This window comes from Saccopteryx leptura, chromosome 7 (genome assembly GCF_036850995.1).
Source record: "Saccopteryx leptura isolate mSacLep1 chromosome 7, mSacLep1_pri_phased_curated, whole genome shotgun sequence".
Taxonomy (NCBI): domain Eukaryota; kingdom Metazoa; phylum Chordata; class Mammalia; order Chiroptera; family Emballonuridae; genus Saccopteryx; species Saccopteryx leptura.
The window spans coordinates 38280394-38297308 of NC_089509.1; the positions used below are offsets into that span (position 1 = coordinate 38280394).

At 36.7% G+C, this 16915-nt stretch overlaps 1 pseudogene; it reads right to left on the minus strand.

The window, feature by feature from the left end:
• Positions 1-14906: 14906 nt before the first annotated feature.
• Positions 14907-15631, minus strand: LOC136378981 (dolichyl-diphosphooligosaccharide--protein glycosyltransferase subunit DAD1 pseudogene; annotated as a pseudogene).
• Positions 15632-16915: the final 1284 nt, after the last annotated feature.

Sequence of the window (16915 nt, forward strand, 5' to 3'; positions counted from 1 at the left end):
CCATTCTGTGTACCTGACTGCTTCAAGGATACAGGCCAAACTAGAGAGTGTTTAGAGAAGAAAAATATAATTCTGTGCCTCAGAAAAGCAGTCTCATCTAGAGGAGTTTTAGAAATTCAAATGTGTGACTCTTAATTCATTAAAGATAAAGGCAAAACATGATTACTGGTTCTAATTATTTAGAAAAGTTTGGTCTTTCAGAGTTTCAAGAAGCAACTGATGGCCACAGGTGGAGGAAATGAGGTGGAGTGTTACATAAGAAGGCAGGTTTTTGTGTTACACAGGAACCACTGCCAAGCATTAGAAACTGGCCCTTGAAATTAAACCAGTTTGAATTGTTGGCCTAATTCAGCCTTGTTCGCTGCAGCTCTGTCAAGGGGACCAATATTGGGACAGATTTTTCTGTTGAAGACAATTCTCCTTGCATTGTCAAATTGTTTCTTAAATCTAATAAAATGTCTTCTAGTCCCCTTTTAGTGCTCAGGTTTAGAAACAAAATTTTAAAGATAATATTGCAGATATGCAGCCTCAGCCATTAAATGATGTTGAAGACGAAGTATGTCTCACTGTGGCCCCTTATGTATAAGGTGTTAATTTAAATTGTGTCTATACACCTAAAGTGTGTGTGTATGTGTTTACTTCAGGTGCTTAGAATTGGATTAATTATAACTCTTGGTTTATGACACAATTTCATTATTAGTCCATGAATAGACAAATTTTTTTTTCATTTACTTGGCTTTTGGAGGAGTTGGACTGTACCTCCCCCTAACCTCTGACATTTGGAATGGTCGTGTGGCTTGCTTTGGCCAACAAAATGTGACGAGAACCGGTGCATCATTTCTGAGCAGAGGCATTAAAAGAAGAGTCACACATCCTTTTCACTGCTCTGGTGGTTATGAAAACGTTCACCTGTTCAAGCCTGGGTCCGTGAGTGGCTATGATAAACAGACCCTCCCTGTTAACATGCATTAGACATGGAAAATAGACAGGAAATATACTGCAAGTGAATTGTGTTAGAGATTCTGGGTTGTTAAAACAGCTAACCTCTCCTGTGCCAGTTAATAAGCCATTGTCTCTCAGTGCCAAACCCACCCTTCTCTAGCCTGTGTTTTTGGGCCTGGGATTTTGCTAACCATTTTCCTCCTCTACCAGCTGGCTCCTTTATGTTCCACTGATAGGGGCTTGTGGAGAGAAAGGAAGAGGAGTAGCACAAAGGAACTTCTCCTTCCTGGTTTGCTTCTTGTTTCTGTTCGTATTGCTTCAACATGGTCTCACCCTGACAGCCGCAATTGATCGTTTTCCATCTTCCTCAAGCAGCTTCAGGACTAGCTTCATTTCGCCCCATTAGAGGGACTAGCACAAGCTGGATAGGGTCCCCTCTTCAGACTCCATGAGGACCCTCTTCTGTGCTTCTAGGTTCTGATAATCCTGACCTTTCTTTTTGTCCCTCTAACCCCGAGGGTGGTGGCTGACAGCTGCAGTCACCATATCTATGCTACCTTTATGTGCTCTCTTGTTTTTTAATTCCTCAAATACTTATTTAACAATTCCCTATATTAAATGTTCTTTGTTAAAATAATTGGTGTGGCCTGACCTGTAGTGGCGCAGTGGATAAAGTGTTGACCTGGAACACTGAGGTCGCCGGTTCAAAACCCTGGGCTTGCCCAGTCAAGGCATGTATGGGAGTTGATGCTTGCTGCTCCTCCCCCCTTCTCTCTCTGTCTCTGTTTCTCTCTCTGTCTCTCTTCTCTAAAATGAATAAATAAAAAAAAATAATTCAAAAAATAAATAAGAAAATAAAAAAAAGATGAGGAAAAAAAAATTGGTGTGGTTACTGTTTTTCTGAATGGATCCTTGAGGACACACAGACTGATGTAGTCATTTTTAATAATGTAATAAGAACTCATAAATTTGCAAAATATAGGTTTAGTGGGATTTAGGAATGAAGATTTTATATTGAAAAGTGGTCCTGCAGTCTTCCTGACGTAGTTTCTGGGCATGCAGTCTGGGTTCACAGATCAGGTAGCGAGTAAATTACATTTACTAAATATGCATGTTTGGTCTCAGGCGTCTTTGGGTAATATGTGAAATGGAGCTTTTATCTTTCTACAATTTAACTTTTTAATTTAATTTATAACTAATCCCAGGGTGGAAAGAGAGTCAACACAGAAGCAAGATTACATGGACTAGATAATCAGATGCTTTACTCTTTAAAGTTGTCCCTATGAATCAATGTTGTTCTTAAAGAAAATCTGTTTGCAGTGAAGTGTGATGGCAAGCATTTCCTAGGGCCTCGAGATGGGTAGAGATTCAAGGAGCTTATACACTGTGAAGCTCTGTAATATGCTATTAATTATAATTAATGTTAGTTACAAAACAATTAACAGAAGAATTGAAAGGTGGTCATTCTCCGAACAATTGTGAGGGCTCCTAGTTTGACTGCATTTCTTTGGCAGAGCTTCCTTGCTCAGTACCAGCCAGTGGCTTCCAGTGTTCTGAGACAAAACGACCCAAGAGATGCCTAGTAACTATGGGATAATGAGAGTAATAGAAGCTAACATCCATTCAACATCTCCTGGGAACTTGAGCCTACTAAATGACTTACATGCATCACTTCATTTCTTTTCTTTTATTCTTTGTTTTTTTTTTAAATTCTGTTTTTATTTTAAAATTAAATTGAAGGTAGTGACACTTCATTTAATCCTTACAAGAAGGCAGGTACTCTCATTGTTTTGATTTATATTTTATTTTTAAATTTTTCTTCTTTTCCATGTGAGAGGAGGGGAGATAGAGAAGACAGATAACCTCAGGTGCCCTGACTGGGATCCAGCCAGCAACCCTTGTCTGGGGTCAGTGCTCTGGCCATCTGGGACGATGCTTGCAATTGAGCTATTTTTAGCACCTGAGGCAGAGTCTCCAAGGAGTCATCCTCAGTGCCTGGGGCCAATGCACTCAAACCAATTGAGCTGTGGGAGGGGAGAAGAGAGACAGAGAGATAGACAGAGAGAGAAGAGGGAGGGAAAGGGGTGGAGAAACAGATGGTTGTTTCTCCTGTGTGCCCTGACTGGAAATTAAGCCCAGGACATCCACATGCCAGGTTGATCCTGTACCACTGAGCCAACTGGCCAGGGCTTCTCATTGTTTCCATTTCTTTGGGTGAGAAAATCAATATCTAGAGAGAGTATGCCACTTGTTTAAAGTCACACAACTATTTAATGGTGAAGTTGAGCTTTATTTTGAGCTAATGGAGAGACACTGAAGAGTTTTATAAAAAGAAGTAAAACAGTCAGTGTTATATTTCTCATTCTCTAGAAATAACTTAGCTAGCAGTTGTCTGGAGGTCAGAAAGTTTGCAAAAGTCACAAAGTAAAGGCAAGAGAGCACTAAAGAGCTATTGAGATTAAAGGGCTCTAATAAAAGATGATGTGGGTTGGTATTAGGATGGAAGAACGAGGATAGAGTTCCTAGATATCCTTAGAAAGTAGTGAAGATGGTAGTCAAGAATGGCTCCTGGTTCTTGACTTGGATAAATGGATGAGCAGTAGTGTCAATTACTCAGGAAGAGAATATAGAGGGAAAGAGCAGATTATAGGCTGAAAGAAAATTTAATGGGCTGAGTTTGTGATATGTTGAATTTGAGGTGCCTACAGTCTATCCAGTTGAATGTGCCCATCAGACAATTGGTTATGTTCTCTGCTATATTCCTATATTATACCTATCTATGTATTAGGTAGAGGTATTTTCTGAAGATAAAAATTTAGAACTCATCATCAGAACTTTCAAAGCTTTTGAAGAAAATGTGATTATAAAAGAGAGCATGTGTGAGATAATAGAAACATATTTATATATTGGTCTCTGACCCTAGTTGCTGGCACAGAGCTCCTAAAATCCTTGTGAATCCCAAAGTGATAAGAGCACTAGGCACCACTTTTTTTTTGTTTTGTTTTTATATAGGGACAGAGAATGAGAGAGAGAGTCAGAGAAAGGGATAGATAGGGACAGACAGACAGGAACAGAGAGAGATGAGAAGCATCAATCGTCAGTTTTTCGTTGCAACACCTTAGTTGTTCATTGATTGCTTTCTCATATATGCCTTGACCGCAGGCCTTCAGCAGACCGAATGACCCCTTGCTGGAGCCAGCAAACTTGGTGAACTTTTTGTTCAAGCCAGATGAGCCCGCGCTCAAGCTGGCTACCTCCGGGTCTCAAACCTGGGTCCTCGGCATCCCAGTCTGACGCTTTATCCTGCCACTGCCTGGTCAGGCAGTAAGCACCTTAAAAAATTTTTTTTTCTAATGAGGTGACTCTGGGTATGCGTTGGATGCTTCTGAATGGGGCTAGTTATTAGAAAGAACAAACCATAATCAAAAGGTTAGAATTTTTAGTCCTGCCACTTATTCTCCAGAAAAGGGGGAAAGGCTGGAAATGAAGTTAATAATTGATCATGCCTAGGAGATGAAGTCTCCATAAAAAATTAGAATAGTATGGAGTTCAAAGAGTTTCCAGGTTGGTGAACAACACATCTCCATACAGGAGAGTGTCACACCATAACTCCATGGGGATAGAAGCTCGTGCACTCAGACCCTCCCAGATCTTGCCTTTGTATCTCTTCATCTGGATGTTCATCTGTGTGGGTCACTATAGTAAACCGGTTAAGTCCATAATAAGCTTGATCTTGTTTTTGGGGTTTGGCAAGATAATATAGTTACACATGGTGGGGCTTAACGGGGGGGGGGGTTAGGGGGGGTTTGTCTAAGCAAACCAACGCGCGCGGCGTGCGTACCCCTACACGTGTGCGTGCGTGCCTGTGCGCGTACGTGCCCTTACACCTGTGCGTGCGTGCCTGTGCGCGTACGTGCCCTTACACCTGTGCGTACGTGCTCGTACACCTGTGCGTGCGTGCCAGTGCGCGTACGTGCTCGTACACCTGTGCGTGCCTGTAATCGCTCAAAATCTTATGTCCTGAAACCGTTAACCTAATAGCCCCTTAGGGTAAATATCCCTGGGTAACATAATTTTATTGTGTCACTTGAATTTGTATCTTAAATCATGAATTATTCCCTATCTCAATGCTATTCATTGTCCGAGGAAATCTGACTTTAAAGTCCAGCTTGACTTTATTTGACTGCATCGAGGCCTCCACGGCCAAGGCTGAATCCAAGCATCCCCCCCAAAATAAAAACCTACCCCAGGCATGACAGTGCAAGGTATGCCGGGATCACGGACTTAATAGCGACTAATCCATCGAGATGTCTTATTTAAGAGCAAGTTGTGGGAGATTTTACGTTCCAATGGCCCTGAGGTAAGAACCAGATGCCGTTTACGACCCAGTTTAGAAACCCCCACGATTAATGGGCCCGGAGCAAGAAGAGTGCTACCATGTGGTGTCCGTCGGGTTGTTGGTTTCACGGAGGTTGGTAGTTCAAGAGACCCCTCTTGGATGAGGATAGTCCTGTTGACAAGGATTTATTGGACTGAATGGTTTATGTACGATGACCAATTAATATGTCCTGTACCATTAATTAATATGTACTTGCTTACTATTCATGGGGAATATAATTTAATGCACGATATACATAGGAAGTAAGATTATAAGTGGTGCGGGAGGGGTACTTTGGAAAATTTTATTTCCTTATATAAGGCCAAGGGGTAGTTTAATTAGAATATCAGCTTTGGGTGTTGACGGTGGGGCTTGCGCTCTCTCCTTGAGGTCTTTGGGGGAGGTTGAGTCCCCTTTGCTGGTTTACAAGACCAGAGTAATTAAGTATACTACAAAGACTCTTCATTTTAAGAATCGGTTTTCTATGATGCTGGCGAGGGGTATAAGAATTAGAATAATTGAAAAATATAGAATTGAGGCTAATTGGCCAATAATAACATAGGGGTGTTCTACGGGTTGGCCTCCAATTCATGTGAGTGTGTTTGGTAAATATAAGTGTTTCACTGAGCTCTGTGAGCCATTCTAGCAAATGTTGGAATCCAAAGGTGGGGAGTACAGTCATTGGAACATGTGACTTAACCAAGTCAGACAAAAGTTGTGGGTAACTTGGGGACCTATGACTTGAGACTCACATTTGAAGTGGGGGTGGTTTTATGGGACTGAGAAATTAACCTGTGGCATCTGACCCTGTGCCTCCATATAGATAATGTCAGAATTGAGTCAGATTATAAGACACCCAGTTGGTGTCACAGAGTTGGTTGGTATTGGAGAAATCCCCACACATCAGGTGTCGAAAGTGTTGTGAATGTGGTAGTCATGTGACAGTCAAGGAGAACCACAGGAGGAAAGACTGAGGTTTTTCCTGTGGAACATGTAAAACGAGAAGTCCAAAAGTGCAAGGAAGAAACCTTGGGGAGAACCAAGATTCAAGGGTAAATTCCTTAGCAATGGTTCAATAACTAATTCTTTAAGTGTATCTAGCCAAAAGTTTATCTTGTTTTCTAAATTTTTTTTCCTAAATGTTTTGTTTTTGGGGTTTTTTTTGTATTTTTCTGAAGCTGGAAACGGGGAGGCAGTCAGACAGACCCCCGCATGTGCCCGACCGGGATCCACCCGGCACGCCCACCAGGGGGCGATGCTCTGCCCATCTGGGGCATCGCTCTGTTGCAACCAGAGCCATTCTAGCGCCTGAGGCAGAGGCCATGGAGCCATCCCCAGCGCCTGGGCCATCTTTGCTCCAATGGAGCCTTGGCTGCAGGAGGGGAAGAGAGAGACAGAGAGGAAGGAGAGGGGGAGGGGTGGAGAAGCAGATGGGCACTTCTCCTTTGTGCCCTGGCCGGGAATCGAACTCAGGACTTCCGCATGCCAGGCCGACGCTCTACCACTGAGCCAACCAGCCAGGGCCTTCCTAAATGTTTTTTATTTCTAAAATTTATAATTGACTTTAAAAAAATATCAATTTGTTTTTGTTTCATTTCTACTGTTTTTGTTTCATAATCTTCTAGTTTTGTAATTGAAGGATTTTCCATCTTTTATCAGTCTGAGGATAATAAAATGTTTGGTTTAAAAAGTCTTTCATATGCTTTATTGTCTCCATTTCTGGGAGAATCAGTACTCCCTTTTGGTAAGTTCGTAGAGTTTTATTTAATAGGTTAGCTTTCTTTGTCAGCTTTTGGATTTTGACTTTCAAGCTCATATTAAGCAGGAGATATTTCCCCTTTCTTCTGACGTAACTCTTGTACTTGATAGTTTGACAGTTGCTTCCCTTTGGCTTTTCAAGAGTTCCCAGTTCAAAACGATGTGTTAATATTGGCTTGGGGATATTTTGCAGCCAGTCCTGGAAGCCTTTGTTCTTTCCTGTGATCCAAGACCTCACAGGTAGCAATAACCTTGCCCCAGCACACATTTTCAACACTGAGCCTGAATATAGGCTCTGACATGTGTGGAGACCTTATTCTCCTGTTGTACTTGACTCCATAGGTCAACACTTGTTTTTTCTCCTCAAGCAAAGAGCACGCTTAGAGAGCTGCAACCCACTTTTTATTATTATAGATTTCTTGACCAGGAAGATCATTGATTTTTAAAAATTCTACCTATGTATTTTAAAGACACTTAAAAATTTTAAGCTATTATTGTCATGTATTTGGAGTGAAAGAGTAATGGAGACATCCAAAGGAGCTCACTCTACCAGCTTAATTACTTTTGCTTATAAGATAAACTAGGAGAGACTTGAACTTAAATATAACTACACTGACTTCCTGACCAATGAAAGGTAGGTATGTAAGAATAAAGACACATTTGCTTCTAAGATGTGAAGATAAGGTAATTTTAATAGAAAGGGATATAAACTTTCTGTATATATCTATGTTCTCTAACCAGTTTTCTAAAAACTTTGTTGATGAATATAGTCTTGGAAAAAAGAATTATTCTGAGTAGTGGTGTCTAAGAAATCTTTTGCTTATTTAAAACTTTTTCTACCCAGTCTTCAAAGGGTGGCTATTTTGGGAAAATTGAGGCCTTACAACAGTAATAATAATATTGTTGATATAGTTGTTGGGAGGAAGGGTAGGATTGGAGAGAAAGCAGAGAAAATAGGAAGATTGATCAGGGTTATAAATCCATGCTTTTCTTATATGTAGCGAACCTTTTTTTTTCTTTTAGGATGATTTTCTCCCAACAGAAAAATAGCTTTGATGCTCTTATTTTCTGTATCAAAAATGTATTTCTTCTGAACTTAAAAATATCTTTCTCTGTACTCTATTTTGTGGTATTATAATATCCTAATCTATATTCAATCTTCTGGTATACTCCCATTAATCCTTAGAAAGGTGTTCTAGTCCCTTTGACAATAACAGAATGCCTTTTTCTGTGCAGTTTAAAATGGTAGTGTTCTTTTTGTGAATTTTAAATTACATTGTAGTCCTATTCTTAGTCTCTTAGTAATGAGTCAATTTTTCTTTGATGGCAAACTTCATGTAGTCACATTCATCTATTTTTGAAAAACTGTTTATTGAAGTATAACACACATATGAAAAGTGCATAAATCCTACATTTGATAATTTTTCATGTAATAAATACAATTATGTAGCTACTACCTAGATCACAAAATAGAAAATTACCAACCCCTCACAGACTCCCTCTTGTGCTCTCTCCTAGTTACTACCCCCTTTTCCAAAAGGTGAGTAATATCCTGATTTCTGTAACCTCTGTAAATTTTACGTTTTGAACTTCATATAAAATGAATCATATAGTATGCACTTCCTTTTGTGTGGCTTCTTTCACTCAACATTTTGTTTATAAAACCCTTCTATGTTATTGTTGTGGTAGTAATTAATTCATTTTCATTGCTGTTTAATAATCTATTGTATGATTATAACAAAATTAATTGGTTTGATTTGTTTATTATGAAAATTTGGATTGTTTCCAGTTTTTGGCTATAAGTTTCTATAAATATTTGTGTATGGTAATGTAAGGCATTCTTGTAAGTCTTTTGTTGAATATTCTTTCTATCTATCTATCTATCTATTTATCATCTATCTATCTATTTATCTATCATCTATCTATTTGGAATTGTTAAGTCTTATAGAATGACTACAACTTTATATTAAGTTGTAGTAGATATCACTGGTTTTCCAAAATGGTGGTACCATTTTTTTCCATTACCATTAATGTATGAGAATTCCAGTTGCTTCCTATTCTTGCCAATACTTGGTATTGTTAGTCATTTAATGTTAGCCATTCTGGTGTTCTATAATTGAACATAGCATCACAGTTAGGTTTGCTAAAGAACAAATCCCAACTAAGAAGAAAATTCTAGGGATAGAGCCAGAATGAGGTAATTCAGGTTGAGGAGGCAACCTCATTATAACTTCCCAGAATTCTGGTATTTGTAATGATAATGACAAAAATTCCCTTTTGTATGGTACATTAAACCAAGTGCTTACCCCAAGAGGATTGTACATTAAATCAATTTTATTTGGTTATTGAAATACTACTTGAAGATAAATAATTCTCTCTCTTTCACTCACACACACACACATACACACACACACAAACACACACACTGCAAAGTGTCCTGTAGGGATGCTGATGAAGAGTGTGAGAGTCTTAGACAAGTGATTTCACAGGTACTGAAGAAGTTGGTTCAAAATTAGTGAAAGAATTTCACAATACATGTAAATCAAATCATTATGCTATTCACCTTAAATATGTGTGTTAATAATGTCTCAAAAAAAGCTGAGGGAAAATTAGTGAAAGCAAAATATGAAATCTCATTGTAGTTTTAATTTACAAAGCCATGAAAACTAATGAAGTTGAACAAATTTTTATGTTTATTGCTATTTGTAGAGCCTCTTCTTCTGCAGTGTCCACTATCCAGTCAGTTGTTTTTTTTTTTATTGATTTGTAGGAGTTCTTTTAAATTCAGAATATGAGTTGCTTGATAGATATGTGTTGTAGATTTCTCTTCCCTCTTTGTTGTATGAGTTTCTATTGTCATAACAATATGTTTCAGTGCACAGAATTTCACTATTTTAATGTAATCTAATCTATCAGTTTTTTAACTTTGTAGTGGTTTCTTTTGTCTTATTTAAAATTTTTTTGCTTACCACAAGGTCATAGGGATATTTTCTTTATTCATATTCTAGTTTTATGTTTGATATTCTACAGTTAGATCTCTAATATACCTAGAATTGATATTCGTGTCAATGAACATATTTTATGCAGGTATATAATTAACAGCAGCATTGATTGAAGAAACGTTTCTTCTTCCTATACCACAATGTATCCTTTGTCATAAAAAAATGGGTCTCTATTTGGACTTCCTTCTGTTCTGTTGGTATATTTATATTCCAAATACAGTATCTTAATTACTGGAGCTTTACATCTCAAGTCTTGATGACTGTAGTAAGTTCTCCAGCACTGTTCTTGGTCCTTTGAATATTTATACAAACTTCTAGAATCAGCTTATTTCTTCCTCCTTTATAAAACATTCTGAGATTTTGATTGAGGTTGCATTTAATATATTATCAGTATCAACAAAACTGATATTTTAACAATATTGAGTCTTCAAATATGAGAACATGGTATTTATCTTTATGATACAGACTTTTAAAAGTATCTGTTATTTTTTGTGTTTAAATCTTGAGTATCTATTGATGGATTTATACCTCGGTATCAAATGCTTTAGGCAATGGTGTTTTAAAATTTTATTTTTTAATAGCTTCTTGTTAGAATATAAAGAAGCACATTTATTTTTACATATTAACCTTACATAGATGCCTCGCTAAATTATCTCATTAATTCTAATAGATATCTGAATATTCTTTTGGCTTTTTTATATACAGTCACGTCATCTATAAATAATGACAATTTTTTTCAATATTTATAACTTATTACAATATTAAAAATGTAAATACATGTTTGTATTTATATATATGTGTGCATACACACATACACAAATATATTTTAATTTTTTAGTTACAAGATTTACAATTTGAAGAGAAATGGTGATAGAAAGTACCCTTGTCTTGTTCCTGATATCCAGAATGGGGATTGGAAAAACTCTTTCAAATTTTAGCATAATGTTTCTAATAGGTTTCTTGTAGATATTCTTTATTAGATGGAGGGAATTATTATTTATTTCTAGTTTAACAAGATTTTAAAAATCAAAATGGTTGTTAAATTTTATCAATTTTTTTTTGTATACATATATTATTATGTTTATATGATTTTTCTCCTTTACTTTGCTAGAGTGGTAAACACACTGATTAAATTTGGATTGTTAAACTAATCCTGTATTCCTCTAAAAAACCCATATTGGCTATGTTTTATTTTTTTATGAACTACTGGTTTTGATTTGCTAAAATTTTCTTTAGGATTTTTATGTCTATGTTTATGAGAGAGTGGCTTATAAATTTCTTGAATTGCATTTGGCAGGTTTTGCTATAGGTGTAATGCTGGTTCTATAAAATGAGTTGAGAAGTACTTCCTTTTTATTTGTCTCTGATAAAGTTCATGTAATATTGGAATTGTATCTTTTTTAAGTTTGTGGAAGAATTTACTAGTGATGCCATCTGGATCTGGAGTTGTTTTGTGGTGGTTATGTTTTTGATTATGGATTCAATTTCTTTTCTAGTTTAGTGATACTACTTTAATTTTTAATTTCTTCTTGTGTTAATTTTTATACATATTAGTATTTAGTAATTTATTTTATGGATTTTCAAATCTTTTGGAAAAATTATTTATAATATATTCTAATTTACTTTTTAATGTTCATATTGTCTGTAGTGATGTCTCCCTTTATATCTCTGATATTGGCTGTTTGTACCTTCCCTCTTTTTTCTTGCTCTTTCTTCGTGAGAGTTTATAACTTTATTAGTTTTTTAAGAATCAAATATTGGCATTGTTGATTTTCTATACTGTACATATTTTCTACTTCGTTTATGTCTACTCTTCTCTATAGTTTTCTTTTCCTTTTATTTGAATTTAATTTATTATTATCTTTCTGATTTATTTGCTATATATTCTTTTACTATTCTTTTAAGTAGCTATTCTGGAGGCTACAATCCATGACTTACAAGATCCAAATAAAAATTGGGACTCTGTCACTTCTCAAGTGAGGCTAGAACGTTGGAATACTAACTTTAGTTAATACTCCTCACCAAGCTTTACCTTTTGTGTTATTGATTTTATCTACACATGTTTAGAACTCCCCAAAGATGTTATTGTTATTTTATACAGTCAATATTCACTTTCATTTACCTATTTATCTTTTCCTTTGTTCTTTCATATATCTTACATTACAGTCATTTGAGATATTTTTCTTCTGCCTAAAGAACCCCTTTTAGTATTTCTTTTAGTATGGACTTTATAGTGAAATTGCTCAGTTTTTGCTTATCTGGAATGTTCTCTATCAAACTTCACTTTGTATTATTATTTTTTGCAGTTTTTGAAGATGAGAGATATATAATAGAGAGAGATGTTTCATCTTTTTGTGTTTTATTTTCTCAAAACTTTTGTTTTTGAAATAATTTCATATTAATAAGAAAGTGACAATAATAGTAGAAACAGTATCTGTATATCTTTTATTCAAGTTCCTTACATGTTAGCATTTTGCTAAATTTGATTTATACTTTTTCTGTCTCTGATTATATGTAATTCTTTGGGTCTATTTCAGAGTAAATAACAAATATGGTAGTCTTTAAGACATACTCCATTGTATTTTTTCTGAAGAACATGTATTGCATTTTTATCTTTGAGGTTATTTACTCTGGATATATAATTCTAGATTAGATAAACAACAACACAATAACACCTTTTTAGCAGTTATTCTATTGCCTTCCGGCTTCTATCATTTCTGTTCAAATTTAGCTGTTAATTTGGTAGCTCATATGAAGCTAATGTATTTTGTTCCACTAGCTAATTTTTAAGACTTTCCCCCCCCCCTTTATCATAATTTTTTTCAGGAGTTTTGATTAAAATGTACTTAAATATGGCTTTCTTTGTTTAATTTCTTTGGAATTCTTAAACCTTTATGAATTTGAATACTGATGTTTTTCCTAAGTTTTAAAACTGTATCAACCATATTTCTTAAATGCTGCTCTGGCCTGATTCTCTCACCCTTCCATTCGTGAGTGATAGACTTTTTCTTCATGTTCCTGTCTCTTATAACTCTTTTTGTATAGTTTTTCTTCCTGTTTTCAAGCCTGCATACTTTACAATACCTTTTTGTTCATGAATTCTTTGTATTCAGTTTGTTGTTGAAACAATAATTATATTTTAATGCCAATTATTTTACTTTTCAGTCTTACTTGCTTATTTTTATAGATTTCAGTTCTCAGGTGAAATTATCCATTTTATCTTTTTTTTTTTCAACATCAGTTATACCTAATTTAAAGTTTGTGTATGGTGACTGGCTTATCTGGTAGTCTGTTTCTATTGTCAGCTTTTCACCTAGTTCTGTTTATATATATGTCTAATACAATTTTTAATGGAATCATGACGTTATACATGAAAACTTAGAGAGGTTCTGGATGATTCTGTCTTCCTCCAGAGATAATTCACCCTATCCTCTGTCAGGCAGCTATAGTAGGTGCCGGTCCCTAAATCTAGTCAAGGATTGAGGGGACTCTAGCATATATTTTTTTGACATTTTAAGTCTATCTCTTAAGCTTGCCTCATCTCAAATGACAGAACTCAAAAGTTTCCAAGTTGGAGAATAGGGTATTTACTTGGGCTGTCCTACTTAGCGAATGCTAAACTTCGCTAAGAATTGGCAAATGTTATGAGGGGAACACTTACATGAGTTTGTGCTTATAAGGGACTCACTTTAGAGATGCAGTATGGCTCCCGCAGCAGAGGCGTCTGGGAAAAGCTGCGCTCTCTGTGACTCTCTGCTTCCCCACGCTGGGCTGGCTGCTCAGAAAGCCCAATGCTGCCGCCCAAAGACAGACATCGTGTCCCGGGAAGGAGGTTAATGAACGTAGAGGGAGTAACAACTGCCTGATGTTATCTTTTAACCTAGAAATACATTGTTTTTTCTGTGATCTATATGACTGCCCACCATATAGTTTTGCTATTAATCCCCTATAAAAAGAGGTTCGTTCCATTCTGGGAGGGGTGTGGATTTTGCCTGGCCACCACCACCAGGAAGAAGTAGTGCTGTGCCCATGTATGTAAGTTTCTCCAATTGAAGTTCTTGTGGATTTGGATAAGGCTACCTGTCAGTAAGCGTACATGTCAGTTTTTCAGAATGGATCCTGAATTCAGACTTTAGGGGCTTTCCCCAACAATGCTTACTTCTCTTTGCTTCTTTTTTGCCAATGGTCTCAGCTTCTCTGGCCTCTTTGGCTGCCTTAGCAGGCCAAAGTGCAATTTTTTCTTCTTCTTAGCTCTATGAAAAAAGCTCTATTGGTTTGTTTTGCCTCTTGGAATTTGCATTCTGCAAAACTTTTTAGTCCCTGCCTTCAATCTCTCCCTTCTTGCCTAAGATTCAGCAAATACCCCAAAGGGAAAAGCTGTGTGCAGAATATTGGGCTACCTCACAGAATTTCTCTTCTTTCTGAGAACTTGGTCCTCAATTTCTGGATGCCCCCAATGCTCTCCAATGCCTACATATTTTAAAAACTATTTTATGTGGCTTTTCTTGTTATTTTTGGTGGAATTGTTAGTATATGAGTGTTATTGTATTTTGCTATAACTAGAATATTTACATTTATCTGTGATATACTAATTCTTTTGAAAACAAAAGATTTTTTTTAAACTACTAAGTATAAGGAGGTTTTATTAATTCACTTTATTGAAGGTTATTTTATTTTATTTTTTTAAGGAGTGGCATGGAGTTTAATTTGGAAGGCAAAAAGGTTACACAACAGAGGGCTCATTACAAAGCTGTTCTGACACAAAAGTGAGGAAACTTATCTGGCTCTTTACCAACACACCAAATCGGAGAGTAGTAAGTATAAATCTAAATAAAATGCAAGTGTCCAACAAGCTGCCATTTCACGAGCTCTTCTCCAGGGGAAATAAAAAAAATGAACATTCTTCTAGTCCCCCGTTCCTCAATTAAGCAAATAAGAATTAGTCTTCCAACGAAGTTTATGACAGCAAGGTGCAGGATGGTGCTGGCAAAGAGAAAACCAGCAGAGGCTGGCTCTGGGGGGATGCCTTGGACATTCGCTGTATTCTGTGGGTTTGTGTCGATCTGGATTCTCAGACAAACAGTAAGGATGAAGATCCCCACACAAGAGATGATGACTTAGAGGAAAGAGTCGAAAATAAGGCCCTGTGAGGAAACAATAACTGAACTTCAGTGGCCCGGTCAGCAGTGTATACAGGAGGACCACTTCCAGCAACATTGAACGCTGAGGGTTGGTGCTAAGTCCTCTTCTTCTTTTTCTTAAGTGAGAGAAAAGGAGATAAAGAAACAGAGACAGATTCTTTCATGCACCCTGACTGGGATCCACCTGGCAACCGCCATCTGGGGCCAATGCTCAAATCAACAGAGCTATCCACAGCACCTGGGGCTGATGCTCAAACCAATTGAGCCACTGGCTGTGAGAGGGAAAGAGAGAGAGAAGGGGGAGAAGGAGGGGAAAAGAAACAGTTGCTTCTTATATGCACCCTGACTGGGATCCAACCTGAGTCCTCTTCTAAGAACAGAGAGAAGACCGACCCTACTGAGGCTGACATGATTACAGGATAGATATACTGGCCTGCACTCCCCAAACTTCTAAAGAACCTGACCAACACAGGAGATGTTATCGAAGGTTATTTTAAAAATTTACTAATTTAAACATTTCCCCCACAAGTGATCTTGTCTGTTCTTACAACGCATGCACTTTAATAAGCACTTGGTATTTCCATCTACCAAGATGGACAAATAGAAGTTGTTTGTGGCAGGAGATTTTTCTCAGGCTTTTTCTTGATTGAAGTTTTTATGTTGAATATTGTTCTCTGTTTATAAGTTAGACACTCAAGAGAATCGCTTTCCACCTCAGCAAGTGACCTGGATGAAGAAAACTGTCAGGAACATTAATGATAAGTGACAGCTCCCGGTAGAGAAAGGAAGTCTATGTAAGGACTGGAGCCCTTGGAGATAACATCCAGTCTTCAGCTACTTCGAGAATGTGTTATCTTAGCCATAAGTTACAGACAGGTTTAGCCCACAAATAAAAGGTTTTGTATTTTGAAAATTTCCATGGTTTTCTTTTTGTCATCTCAAGTAAATAACAAGTGAGTAGCTGAAAAATGATCCCAACTGCATAAAGCCAGGGTAACAATTCAGTTGCTATGTTATTATTAAAAAGAAATTTAATAAATGGTCTTATACAGAATTAGACAATAGAATAATATAATTTCTGAGATGAATTTAATTAAATTTTTTCTTGAAAATTTTCACTTTCTTTTCTCTGCTCATGTCTTTTTTTTTTTTAATGAATTTTTATTAATGGTAATGGGATGACATTAATAAATCAGGGTACATATATTCAAAGAAAACATGTCTAGGTTATTTTGTCATTAGATTATGTTGCATACCCCTTGCCCAAAGTGTATTACCTGGAATGGTTCCATTCTCCTCTTTGAAGTTTGCTTTGGGAGCCGCTCAGATTCACCTTCCAGAGGAAGCGCCCTTCATTCCCGCACCCTGTCTCACTCTGCCCTTTCTCATGGTTTTAATGCTTGTCATGCGTTTAGTACTGAATAAGCACTCAGTCGGAATCATCACATTTAATAGTAAAAAATATAAGGAGAGAAGTTTCCATTCAGAAATATGGAGGATAAATTTCAGAGAAGTTAAATTTACTCAGTTGTACTGTTAGTGAATAATGCTGCCTTTTTTTCACCATGTACATTTCTATTTTGTACTATATGTTGATATTAAATCCTATTTTTTGTTATTGTTCATCTGTAGTTTTTAACTAGTCATTATATAGTCTGTTATTCCTCCCTCACTGTGTCTAGTAGAAGACTCTA